Below are 10,858 nucleotides of genomic sequence, written 5' to 3' on the forward strand. Positions count from 1 at the left end.
AATTGGAGAATGAGTGATGTAGATTAAGCTTTCTGAGTTGGTGAGAACTAAACCTTTAATCAGGGATAGTTCCAAGTATAGGCAAAGCAAGTCATTGCCAAGGACAGCAAACAGAGATAGTGTCTCTCAAATGTGGCAGCTGGCACTCATGTCTCTTTTGCCCTTTTAGAAGAAAGTTATAAAAAAAAGTCTTCTTTGGCTCCCTGTCTCCACTCAATATATTCCCTTTCCCTTGAAGCATCAGACCCTTATCCTTCAAGTGTCAAAGCTTATTTTATCTGCTGCGAGTTCATGTTTAGATAAATTTATCCATATTCAACATTTTTATAGCATGACATCTTTTATTCTTTGCTCCTTTAATAGTTTTTCTTTGTAATACTCCACCATTTTCTTAAGAATAAAATGTACCAAAAAAAAGGCTTACATGAGTTGTATAAACATTGCAATGGTTTTACAGCATGGTGTGTGCCACAATAGGTATTTTGGAGTACAGATAGATAGTTAAGTTACAAGTTATTTGGCAGTGTATGCAAAATCAGTTCCCTAAGCTACAATAGCAAAAGGAGCTTTTGGTAATACAACTTTAACTTTGTTACATTTTTGGCCAGCACAATTAAATTGGTTAGTGTTGTGACTACTATAAGGTGTGTCTGCCAGTGAGACTGAATTCTTACTTCACAGATTGAGTCCAACATGGAAAGTGAGGAGACATATAAAGAAAATCATTGAGAGTGAAACTTACCTTGAAAGTCTTCTTTTATTACTGACAAAGCTGTTATGCATATAATTCACAAGTGTATATCTTTACAGATTATGTCTTCTACTGACTCTCTCTTTTCTATGAGCTCTGCATAATAAATTTTCATGGGGAAGATGGAAGACTTGTTATGGATAGGTGTCGTTAAAGAATTTAATGCATTTTTTTGCAACATTAATTCAATTTGGCTTACATCCAAATGCTGATACATGGATTGAAAAGTTCCAGAAAATGTAATGATTTATTGCAGTATATTAAGATCTGAAGAAACATCTAATGGTGTATCAAAAGGAAAGGATAAGCTGTTCTTATGGGTTAAAGCATGAGCATATAGGTTACCACTGAGCAACAGGTACTCAAACCTACAGGTTTGACTGGTAGCCACTTAGAACTACTTCATTTCCTTACCTCTGCCACAGTCATCTCAGTGCTAAAAAAGAGGAGTGTGACTCCCTGTCTTGAAGTCTGTTTGGGCATCTGTGCTCTAAGGATACCAGGCCCATTGCTGATACTACACAGCTACATAACCATGGCTGACTTCTGAGGAAATTGCTGAGTTGTTTAAAGAAAAAAATGCTGTCAGAAAGTCTTAACAGGAGATTCATGTGAGGTGAGAAAGGTGAAACTGCTGACAAGGTAAGACAAAGAAAAGCACTGACATGGGCAGGTATAAAATCATAAAGAAAAACCAGGGTGTCAAGAAGGTGGCACAACTGTGGCTGTGCTCCAAGGACCTGCAGGAACTGCCCCTTCTCCTCCTGACTCTTGCCTGCCTGGCTAGCAAAGACTCTGCATGTGTCTTATAAAAGGTGGTGAGCATATTAATACCTAACCTAGTAGTGATCATTTGTGTATGATAACCAATAAATAAATTTTTTACTTCTAAGCTGGGTGTATGCCACTTGCAGAATCACCTTGTGCTTGGCTAAGGTGTCCAAACAGAGACCCAAAGAGGAATGATTACAGGAAATAGAAGTTCACAGATAAAGCAAGTGTAGGAATTGTCCCCCCAAAAAATGAGCTCAAAAGAACAGAGGTGCTTCCAGATAAAAAACAACTGGTTTGGGAGGGAGACTGGTGACTTCATAGGGTGGAAGCAGGTGGGGAATTAGGATGGAAATGTCTAGCTTCAAAGGAACTGTGGGAGAAAAGTGTTAACAAAGCTGAAGATGTGTTGAGGCTCACAAGAGAAGAACAGTAGCAGGAGGCTTTCAGAAGGCCAAGTTCAACAGCTGGCTTGGAAAGCAGCTGTGATACTAATGGCCATTTTTATGAAATTAAAGTTAGCAACCTCTAGCAAAGATCTTCCCTCCAAATGATATAGACATAATATTAAAATACTTAATAAAAAGGGGAAAATAAAAACAAAATTAAATTCGCCTTGTTGAAAGCAAAGTGAAAATAGATTCAGTGCATCATTGAGTCATGACTGGAATCTAAGGTGTACTTCCACAGGGAATTTTTGGGAAAAGTACTTTTTAAAAAGTATATAGTCTGTGAATGATACCTACAAGAAAGAAAAAAAGACAATTTAGTTTGACTGTAAATAAATCTGAAGCTGAAATGCAGTTTGGGGCATCAGATGGGAATATAATTTCTCAGAGCAGGGAGTACAGTTATTTTTTTCATTAATTGCTTTTTCCAGCTCCTCTCCTGATTCTTTTCAAGTCTGTGGGAAACAAACATAAGACAGTGGAACCACATCTTTGCTAGTGAACTTTGTTAAGAAATAGTAACATTACTGAAGCCAAGGCAACAGTGAAGGAACAGTCCACAGTTAAGAGTGGGCTTGAATTTCATCAAATAGGTACAGCTTGCATTAATTGTTGGATTTGGCATTGCAAATAACAGAGTCAAATTCCAGTGAAAGCAAAATAGAGAAAGATTTTTGATTAGTGGGAGAAGGAGCTAGATGCACGTACTTGAAGTTTGAAGTTCCAGAAAGCTATACCACATTTGATCCAAAAGTGTGATGAGGAACGGAAAATGGTGTTCATCATAATAACAATCTTAGGAAAACACTCAAAGGTGATGAGGAAGAAAGTGGATTTAACTGCTGCTCAAGAAAACAAGTAACTTTCAGTTACAATAGTAATTACTGTGGCATTATATTATTAATTACTACTTACTATTTTCTGACTATTCTTTTGATTATATGCTGAATAATTGCAGAGTCTACTAGTATTTGAAGCCAAGTGTCTCAACAGTATGTAAGCAGACGAAAACCATCATGATCAGCTGGATAGACATTGCATCATTAGCTTGAATGTACTTTAGAAATCTAAAAATCTCTTATCTGTTAAATCAAAAACTAACTGGTGAATAAGCTTTTATCACAGAGTTGACTAAAGGGGGAATCCCCCTAAATTGCCCAATTTAAATTTTCCTTAGAAATGCTCAAGAAGTCTTTTATTTGTCATATGCTACAAAATAAGAGCCTATCTTAAGCTGCAATTTAGAAAGCTGGAACATAGGTTACCAGAAGTCTATTGAACAATGGACTTTCCAGATGCAGTCCTGTAATACAGCCTCTCAGATGGAATCACAACAAAAAAAAAAACCATAAAGTATGAGACAGTTCGCCTATTTAGTTGATTTAAGGCAAGAAAATCATTCAAGGCAGAAGGCTAACAGTCTCAGCCTTTCTGAACAAAAAGGTACTATACAATATAGTATATAGGTAGTATGCAGTAGTTGGATAGATCTGAACCTTGCCAGACGTTCAGTCCAAGCCTGAAGGAATTTGTTTGAGTTTAGTTGCATCCAACAGTGCATACTAGCTTTATATCATATAACTTGCAGGCTGACCAACCTGTAGTTGATTCCAGCAGCAAGCGAGGCTACGATTGACATAGTTAACTAAACAAAAATTATTGTAAAGACTTACTGACATTGTGTAATTTAAGGCTCCTTAAATAAAATGGTACAATATAATTTATGAGGAACACATAACACGAATTTTCATGGTTGTATTGATTAAAGTTTGTCTTGATCTTGAATTCTGTCTGTTCCTTTCTGCCCCCAGTTTATCACTTGGGTGCCACTTAAATTTACCTTGATCAAGCTAAGTATGCAAGGTACTCTTCATTTTTATTCCCTTGAAACTGTCTGCGCTTTATCTGGAGCATTCTTTTAATTAAAAGTGAGTAACAGCAGCTAACAGAAAGACCAAGGGTGAGATTTCCCCTGGATTGACTCACAGTTGCTACATAGCCCAGAGATGACATATTCAAGTTACTTATAAATATCAAAGAGAAGATAGTTCTTTCTCAGTTTCCAAAGGCCTCATCTATCTAGAATGAGCAGAGTAACATTATTTAAATGGTGCATTTGATGTGATTTTCCCACCTAGATACTCTACTAGGTCAGCCTTTTTGGTGGATGCCAGGTGCCCACCAGAGCCGCTCTGTCACTGCCCTCCTCAGCTAGACAGGGGAGAGAAAATACAAGGAAAGGCTCGTGGGTCAAGATAAGGACAGGGAGAGATCACTCACCAGTTACTGTCACAGGCAAAACTGACTCGACATGGGGAAATGAGTTTCATTTATTACCAATCAAATCAGAGTAGGATAATGAGAAAATAAAAATTGAATCTTAGGACACCTTCCCGCCACCCCTCCCTCCTGCCTGGCTCAACCCCACTCCCGGTTCTCTCTCCCTCCTCCCCCCGGCAATGGGGGTTGGGGTCGGTTCCTCACCCCTCGTCTCTGCCGCTCCTTCCTCCTCAGGGGAGGAGGACTCCGCACTTGGGCCCTGCTCCGCCGTGGGGTGTCTCCTGCAGGAGACAGTCCTCCACCAACTTCTCCAAGGTGAGTCCTTCCTACAGGCCAAAGTTCTTCACAAACTGCTCCAACACGGGTCCCTCCCATGGGCTGCAGTCCTTCAGGCACAGCCTGCTCCAGCGTGGGTCCCCCACGGGGTCACAAGTCCTGCCAGAAAACCTGCTCCAGTGTGGGCTCCTCTCTCACGGGGCCACAGGTCCTGCACAGGACCCTGCTCCAGCACAGGCTTCCCATGAGGTCACAGCCTCCTTTGGGCACCCACCTACTCTAGCATAGGATCCTCCCCAGGTTGCAGGTAGATATCTACTCCCTCATTAACCTCCATGGGCTTCAGGTGGATATCTGCTCCCCCGTTAATCTCCCTGGGCTGCAGGTGGAGATCTGCTCCACCGTGGACCTCCCTGGGTTGTAGGGGGACAGCCTGCCTCATCATGGTCTTCCCCACGGGCTGCAGGGGAATCTCTGCTCCAGTGCCTGGAGCACCTTCTGCCCTCCTTCTGCCCTGACCTGGGGGTCTGCAGGGTTGTTTCTCTCACATATTCTCACCCCTCTCTCCAGCTGCAGTTTCTGTTGTGCAGCAACTTTGCCCCCTTCTTAAATCTGTTCTCCCAGAAGCACCACCACCATTGCTGGTGGGCTCAGCCTTGGCCAGTGGTGGGTCTGACATGGAGCCGGCTGGCACTGGCTCTCTCAGACATGGGGGAAGCTTCTAGCAGCTTCTCACAGAAACCACCCCCGTAGCCCTCCGGCTACCGAAACCTTGCCATGCAAACCCAATACAGCCAATACAGTGTGTAACACAACTGAGGTTTAAGAGAACACACACACGAAAGGAGCACTGTAGGTTATTCATTTTCTGGGTAATACAAGAAGAGGATATTTAGTTGTTACAAGTTGGAAAAAACATCCCCATCCCCACAAATGGCCATTACTTCCCAAAGGACCTCATAACTTTTTTCTTCGTGCTACTTTCCCTGCTCAGCCCCACTTGTCCCATGCCTGTTGGCAGGGGTAGGGGTTTGGGGCGATAGCAGGGAAATCACTGGGGGCTGATGTGCAGGCTCGGTGCGCTTCCTACCCTGGCATCTGTGGTGCCCAGCTCTGTCCTAGCATGTGCCATGTCTTGGTCTGATGCAAGAATGAAATCAGAATCAAAGATTTACTGAGGGGTTATAAAGTTCTCGTGGAGATGGACCCCACTACCCCTACAGTAAGAGCTGCTCCTGGATACCTTATTAAACATGTCAGTACAAACATTTCCTCCAAATAAGATCTGCTAATATTTTATGTGCCCTTCATCAATTAATCTGAAAATAACATTATTTTCTGTAAGTTGTCTCTATGAGAAAAAATCATTAATTTCAGGAACACCTCAGTCTGCAAGTCCATTTCATGTGTGTGTGTTGTGAGTGAGTGATTGAGAGTTTGTGTAGGAAGCTCAAGTGCAGTTGATACATTCCAAAATCATGTAACTAATCAAAGGACCGTGTGACTGTAAAATCAGTTGCTTTCCCACTTTATCCCTTAATTTAAAAACATTTTTAAATTCCTTATTTCCCCAACTTGAATAATTTGCATGAAAAAAATAAGACAGAAATAGAAGACAGTGATCTCACCCATGCAGAGCTATTTCTTTTTAATTTTGCTTTTAAACTACTTTTTTTTTTTAAGCTACACTGTGTCAGTTACAGAAAGTAACTCCTCAAAGTGAACTTTCCAGTGTAAACCATATAAGGTACCTGGACCCAGCTCTTAGGAGTTTCTGTAGTTAAAGTCTAAACGGTAGGTGGCACTGCTGTTTGTCTAGTCTTTATAGATCAATATTGTCAATTTAAGTGGCATTTGACTTTTCCAGTTGCCACTTCCATAGTACCTTTGATCTCGCCAAGGAGTCAAGGAGAAATCTGAAATGCAAATCTTTTCTAAATAAAAATAATAAAAAGATATGGTCAATATTGCCAAGGTATTAATTTAGTGAAAAAAAATCAATTAAAAAAACCCAAGAAATTATTATAAATCTGCAAATATAAAGCAGATCTTTGTCATATGTTGCAAACTGTCTTTAAAAATTTCCTGGTAATCTTATGACCTATTGAACAAAACATAGGAATATTTAATTAAATTAGGAACAGTCACAACACGGGTAGTGGTTTTGCTTTTTTGTTCTTTTTCTATTCTGTTCTTGCTTGATTTTTTTTTATAGGTGAAGCCAAAGACCTACCTGACAATGGAGATTTTTGTTGGGCAGTCTAGACTTGTTCTTGGCTCTTTAATCTCCTCCAGATAAAGGTGGGGGTTTTTTGCATCCCAAAGATATGCATGTTGTTTGATATTAAGAGTTCTCTTTCATAAATGTCCATATAGTTCATAACAGGCCCAGCGATTTTTTCCTTGTTTGTTTTCATATAAACAGACAGTTTCATGTTTTCCCTCTCAATTTTTGACATCTTGGGTGGGATTCGTCAAAGGAATGCAAGCATGGGCTACAGTCTAGACTTGGATATTTGAGCTAGTCATTCTAAGCTGCCTCACTGGTCAGTGAAGAGAAATAAACATTTTGGAAAGGAATTAATTTCAACCCAGAGTAGACTTTTAAAATATGTTAGAAGAATCATTTTCTAAAACTGCTTATTCTTCTTTATTGACATTGAGGAAGGTCTAAGAAAACCATCTCAGAGGTAAATGAAGTTTGGCAGAAGGAGCCTCTGTCCTGGCAATGGTGTAGACTCACTTGGCTGCCAAATGCTGAATCCACCATCACTTGAAATTCTGAAGTGAGAGGAATTACTGTCTGGAAGCCAGAGCAAAACCTGAAGTCCATTAAGTAGAAAATCCAGTCAGAAAAATGGACACTATAGAAGGGGAATGGCACATTGCTGTTAAATCACTCCATCTGCTCGCAATTTGTCTCATTTCATTTCCTAACACATTATTTAAAGTGTCTACTTTTCCACTCCATCTTTTTCCTCTTGTCACAGCCTGCGTGGATGCCTGTGTTCACGTCCACAGCTGCCATGCCCATGAACAGGTTGCGCAGAGAAGTTGTGGATGGCCCATCCCTGGAAATGTTCAAGGCCAGGTTGGATGGGGCTTGGAGCAACCTGCTCTGGTGGAAGGTGTCCCTGCCCATGGCAGGGGGGCTGGAACTGGACGATCTTTGAAAGTCCCTTCCAACCCAAACCATTCTATAATTCTGTGATTTTCTGTTCTTTTCCCTACCACTTCCTCTGAAAACTCTTCTGTAGATGTCGGTTTGTTGTTTCTTCTGTTAAATATGAGTAACTGAGGTTCGGTGCAGGAATGAGAAGAGATGTGTTTATAAACAGTGAGAGCGCATAATCGTCACTGTTGATGTGTAGGCTACCATTCCTTTCCAAGTTCCTGTTCCATATGCAAGTAGTTAGGTTTTTTGCATCTTTCACAGTCCCTAACACTTCAACTTTAGCAGACTGATAACGTATTACATTTTTGCCTGATTCTCTATGAAATTATCTTTTTTTATCCCAGTCCTGTAGTACCTTTGCAAAAATAATTTTTATGTGGATTGGAAAAGATTTAAAAGTTTTTATACTGTTGATAACTTCCCTCTACTGCATAATGTCTTGTATGTGCAGTTACCAGGAGTCATTATTTTTCATCTGTTTTTTTTTTATCTTCTTGCCATTTGTCCTCTTTTGACCCTTTATCTCACCTTCCCATTGTTTTATCTTGTCTTCTTTCTAATTCAATCACCAACTGAAAGTATGTACAGTGGCAAACTTAATGCATATGCTTACATCATATCTCTTTATAAGTATTTTCCATGTATCCACTACATTTAGTATGCAACATTTCTAAATATAGTGCTGCTGTAATAACATTTGTCTTTCGGTGACTAATTAAGCAAATTACTACTGGGTTTATTTTTTGTAATATGCTTTCTATCAATTTATTAGTCTTTGTTAAGCTTTTGTCCACATAGGAACAGTAAAGAAAATTTATCTAAATAAACTAATGGTGTGAATATGAAGTGGATTAGTTAGGCCCCATTAATTCTTTGTAGCTACTGATTCAGAATTAAAAAGGTCATAACTGAGTTTGTAGACATAAAAAATGTTTGGAAGTTAAAATAGAGCTCTCAAAACATACTCAAGTGTTTTCATCTTTGTTTTCATCTTTGTTTTCTGTTTCTATGCATAGCTTTGTAAAAATATTTAAAAAAAGGAATTGAGAAAAAAGCCAGACTCCTTGAGTAAGGACATAAATGATCACTTCAGATTTTTTGGACGACTTCTGATCTCCATATGACCTGTTGTCTCCCCTCCCTGTGAAAACACAGCTTCTTCTTTCCATGCAGGCAGTATGTGATGAGTCGACACAGCCTCAAAGTGCTCACAAATTGCATTTAGTGACCAAAGTGACTTGTGCTATCTTTCACCAGGTAACACACCTCAAGAGCAGATGATCTCTTTGTACTATCTACAGATACTATTAACTACACCATCACTAACATTTAAATGTCTCCTTTTCTGGCTGGGACAGTACTAGAATGCAAGAAGAAAATTATTTGTTGATTTACTATGACAAAACATTCTTATTTATCTAAAAATAACCTGTTCACAAGAAATTGGGGCAATTTCAGTGCAAAGCAAGAGAAAAATTGCTGAGCAGGGTAATAGGAAAGGGCTTGGTGAGGCTGAATAAGAGATTCTGTAGACAGGAGGCAATAGAAGACAAAATTGTCTATATTCCAATTTGTATTTTGATCTGTTTTGGCACATAAGGTATTGGGTAATTTTTTAAAATATCAGATCTGTCTGTTCTGAGTTCTGCTTTAGCTCCACAACTCTTTCAGCTCTTATTTCGCTTTATATTTTATGCCAGTTAACTTTACTAGCTAAAATTATCTCCATCACTGTAAAATGAGCAAGAGACATTATTGGAATGGTACTTGGCAGTATCATTAAAAGCTATTGAACAACATTTGCATAAGACAAACACTTGCTAATTAAAGCTCCTTCTACATTATTGTAGTACAGGTCAGATTTAATTTGTACTCTATGATAGACATAGAGTGAACCTATAAATTGGAAGAGTTTGCAGGACCTTTCCTTAGGATTCTACCACTGGTCTGGTATAATGACTCACTTTTGTAGTAAGTATCTGCTTAAATGACTTGGAGATCTTGTAATAGACACAGGTGCGTCAATACAATATATTCATGCAAGAAATAGTTTAAAAAGGAGGCAAAAGTAGATGTAACATTTCAGTCCTTCAAAGCAACCTGCCTGAAGTTCATGTGCTGAAAGTTTTGTGTATGACCTCTACTTTCCAACCAGGACTACAAAATAATAACCATTACCGGACTCAAAGGAATTTAGTGAGGAACTGAAGCCAGAAAGAAGAATTGGTGAAATATCAACGGTTTAGTAATGTTTACTTTAAGCTATCCCATGTCTCAAAAAAGTGGAAAGTTGAATCTGCCACTCTCTGGAACATCTTTACTAACCATGACTGCTGTAGTAACATTTTCTGACAGATTTGCTGAATCTTCCTGAGAGATAAAGGTGAACGAAGTGTGATTATTTTGATAACATTATCTACCAGGAGATCAAGATTTTACCCTGACAAAGCAGGGGTTTTGATGAAATGTTATCCAGTAATACTGTTTTCTGCCTGACTGAAGATATCCTGAAACAAGTGGAAAGCTTGCTTCTGGGGAATATAGGGAAGATGAAGTTATTACAGTCTAAATAAGACTTGTACGAAAAGGATAAAAGAACTCTCTGCTTCCATCAATTAACTTATGTTGTCAGTGCTAGTGTTTTATAAATATTTCTAAGATGTGAATTCTGGACATAAAAATTCCTGTTTGGTCATATCATTTCCCATCTCCCTAATATATTTTTTTTTCTTGGTACGTGAATTTAATGCAGTAGGCATTTAAATAGCTTAGCTCCAACAGAAACTGTGGAAATATACCTATCCTGAAATAGCTAAGTGATGAAAAGCTCATCTGAGTTGAAATCTGTTCCAGATGGGGCAGAGCTGGGTTTAGAATGAAGACCATTGTCTAAACGTGAAGTCACATGGGGGGAAGGCACGCTCTTCTACCAGAAATGCCATCCTGAGAATTTTTTCTAAGTCAGTCTTCATTTGAATGGTTTTGCTTCTATAGGTAAAAACAAATCGTTGAAAAATTCCAGTGTCTTTGCATGGCAATCCTGTCTGACTATATTCTCTTGCTGTGTATCCTCAAGAACCTTTGCATAAGCTTTGTAGATACTGCACAGGCAACCTTGTAGTGTTTTCCACTGTAGAGCAGGGAAAGGGTCAAGTC

This window comes from Buteo buteo, chromosome 25 (assembly GCF_964188355.1).
Source record: "Buteo buteo chromosome 25, bButBut1.hap1.1, whole genome shotgun sequence".
NCBI classification, from domain to species: domain Eukaryota; kingdom Metazoa; phylum Chordata; class Aves; order Accipitriformes; family Accipitridae; genus Buteo; species Buteo buteo.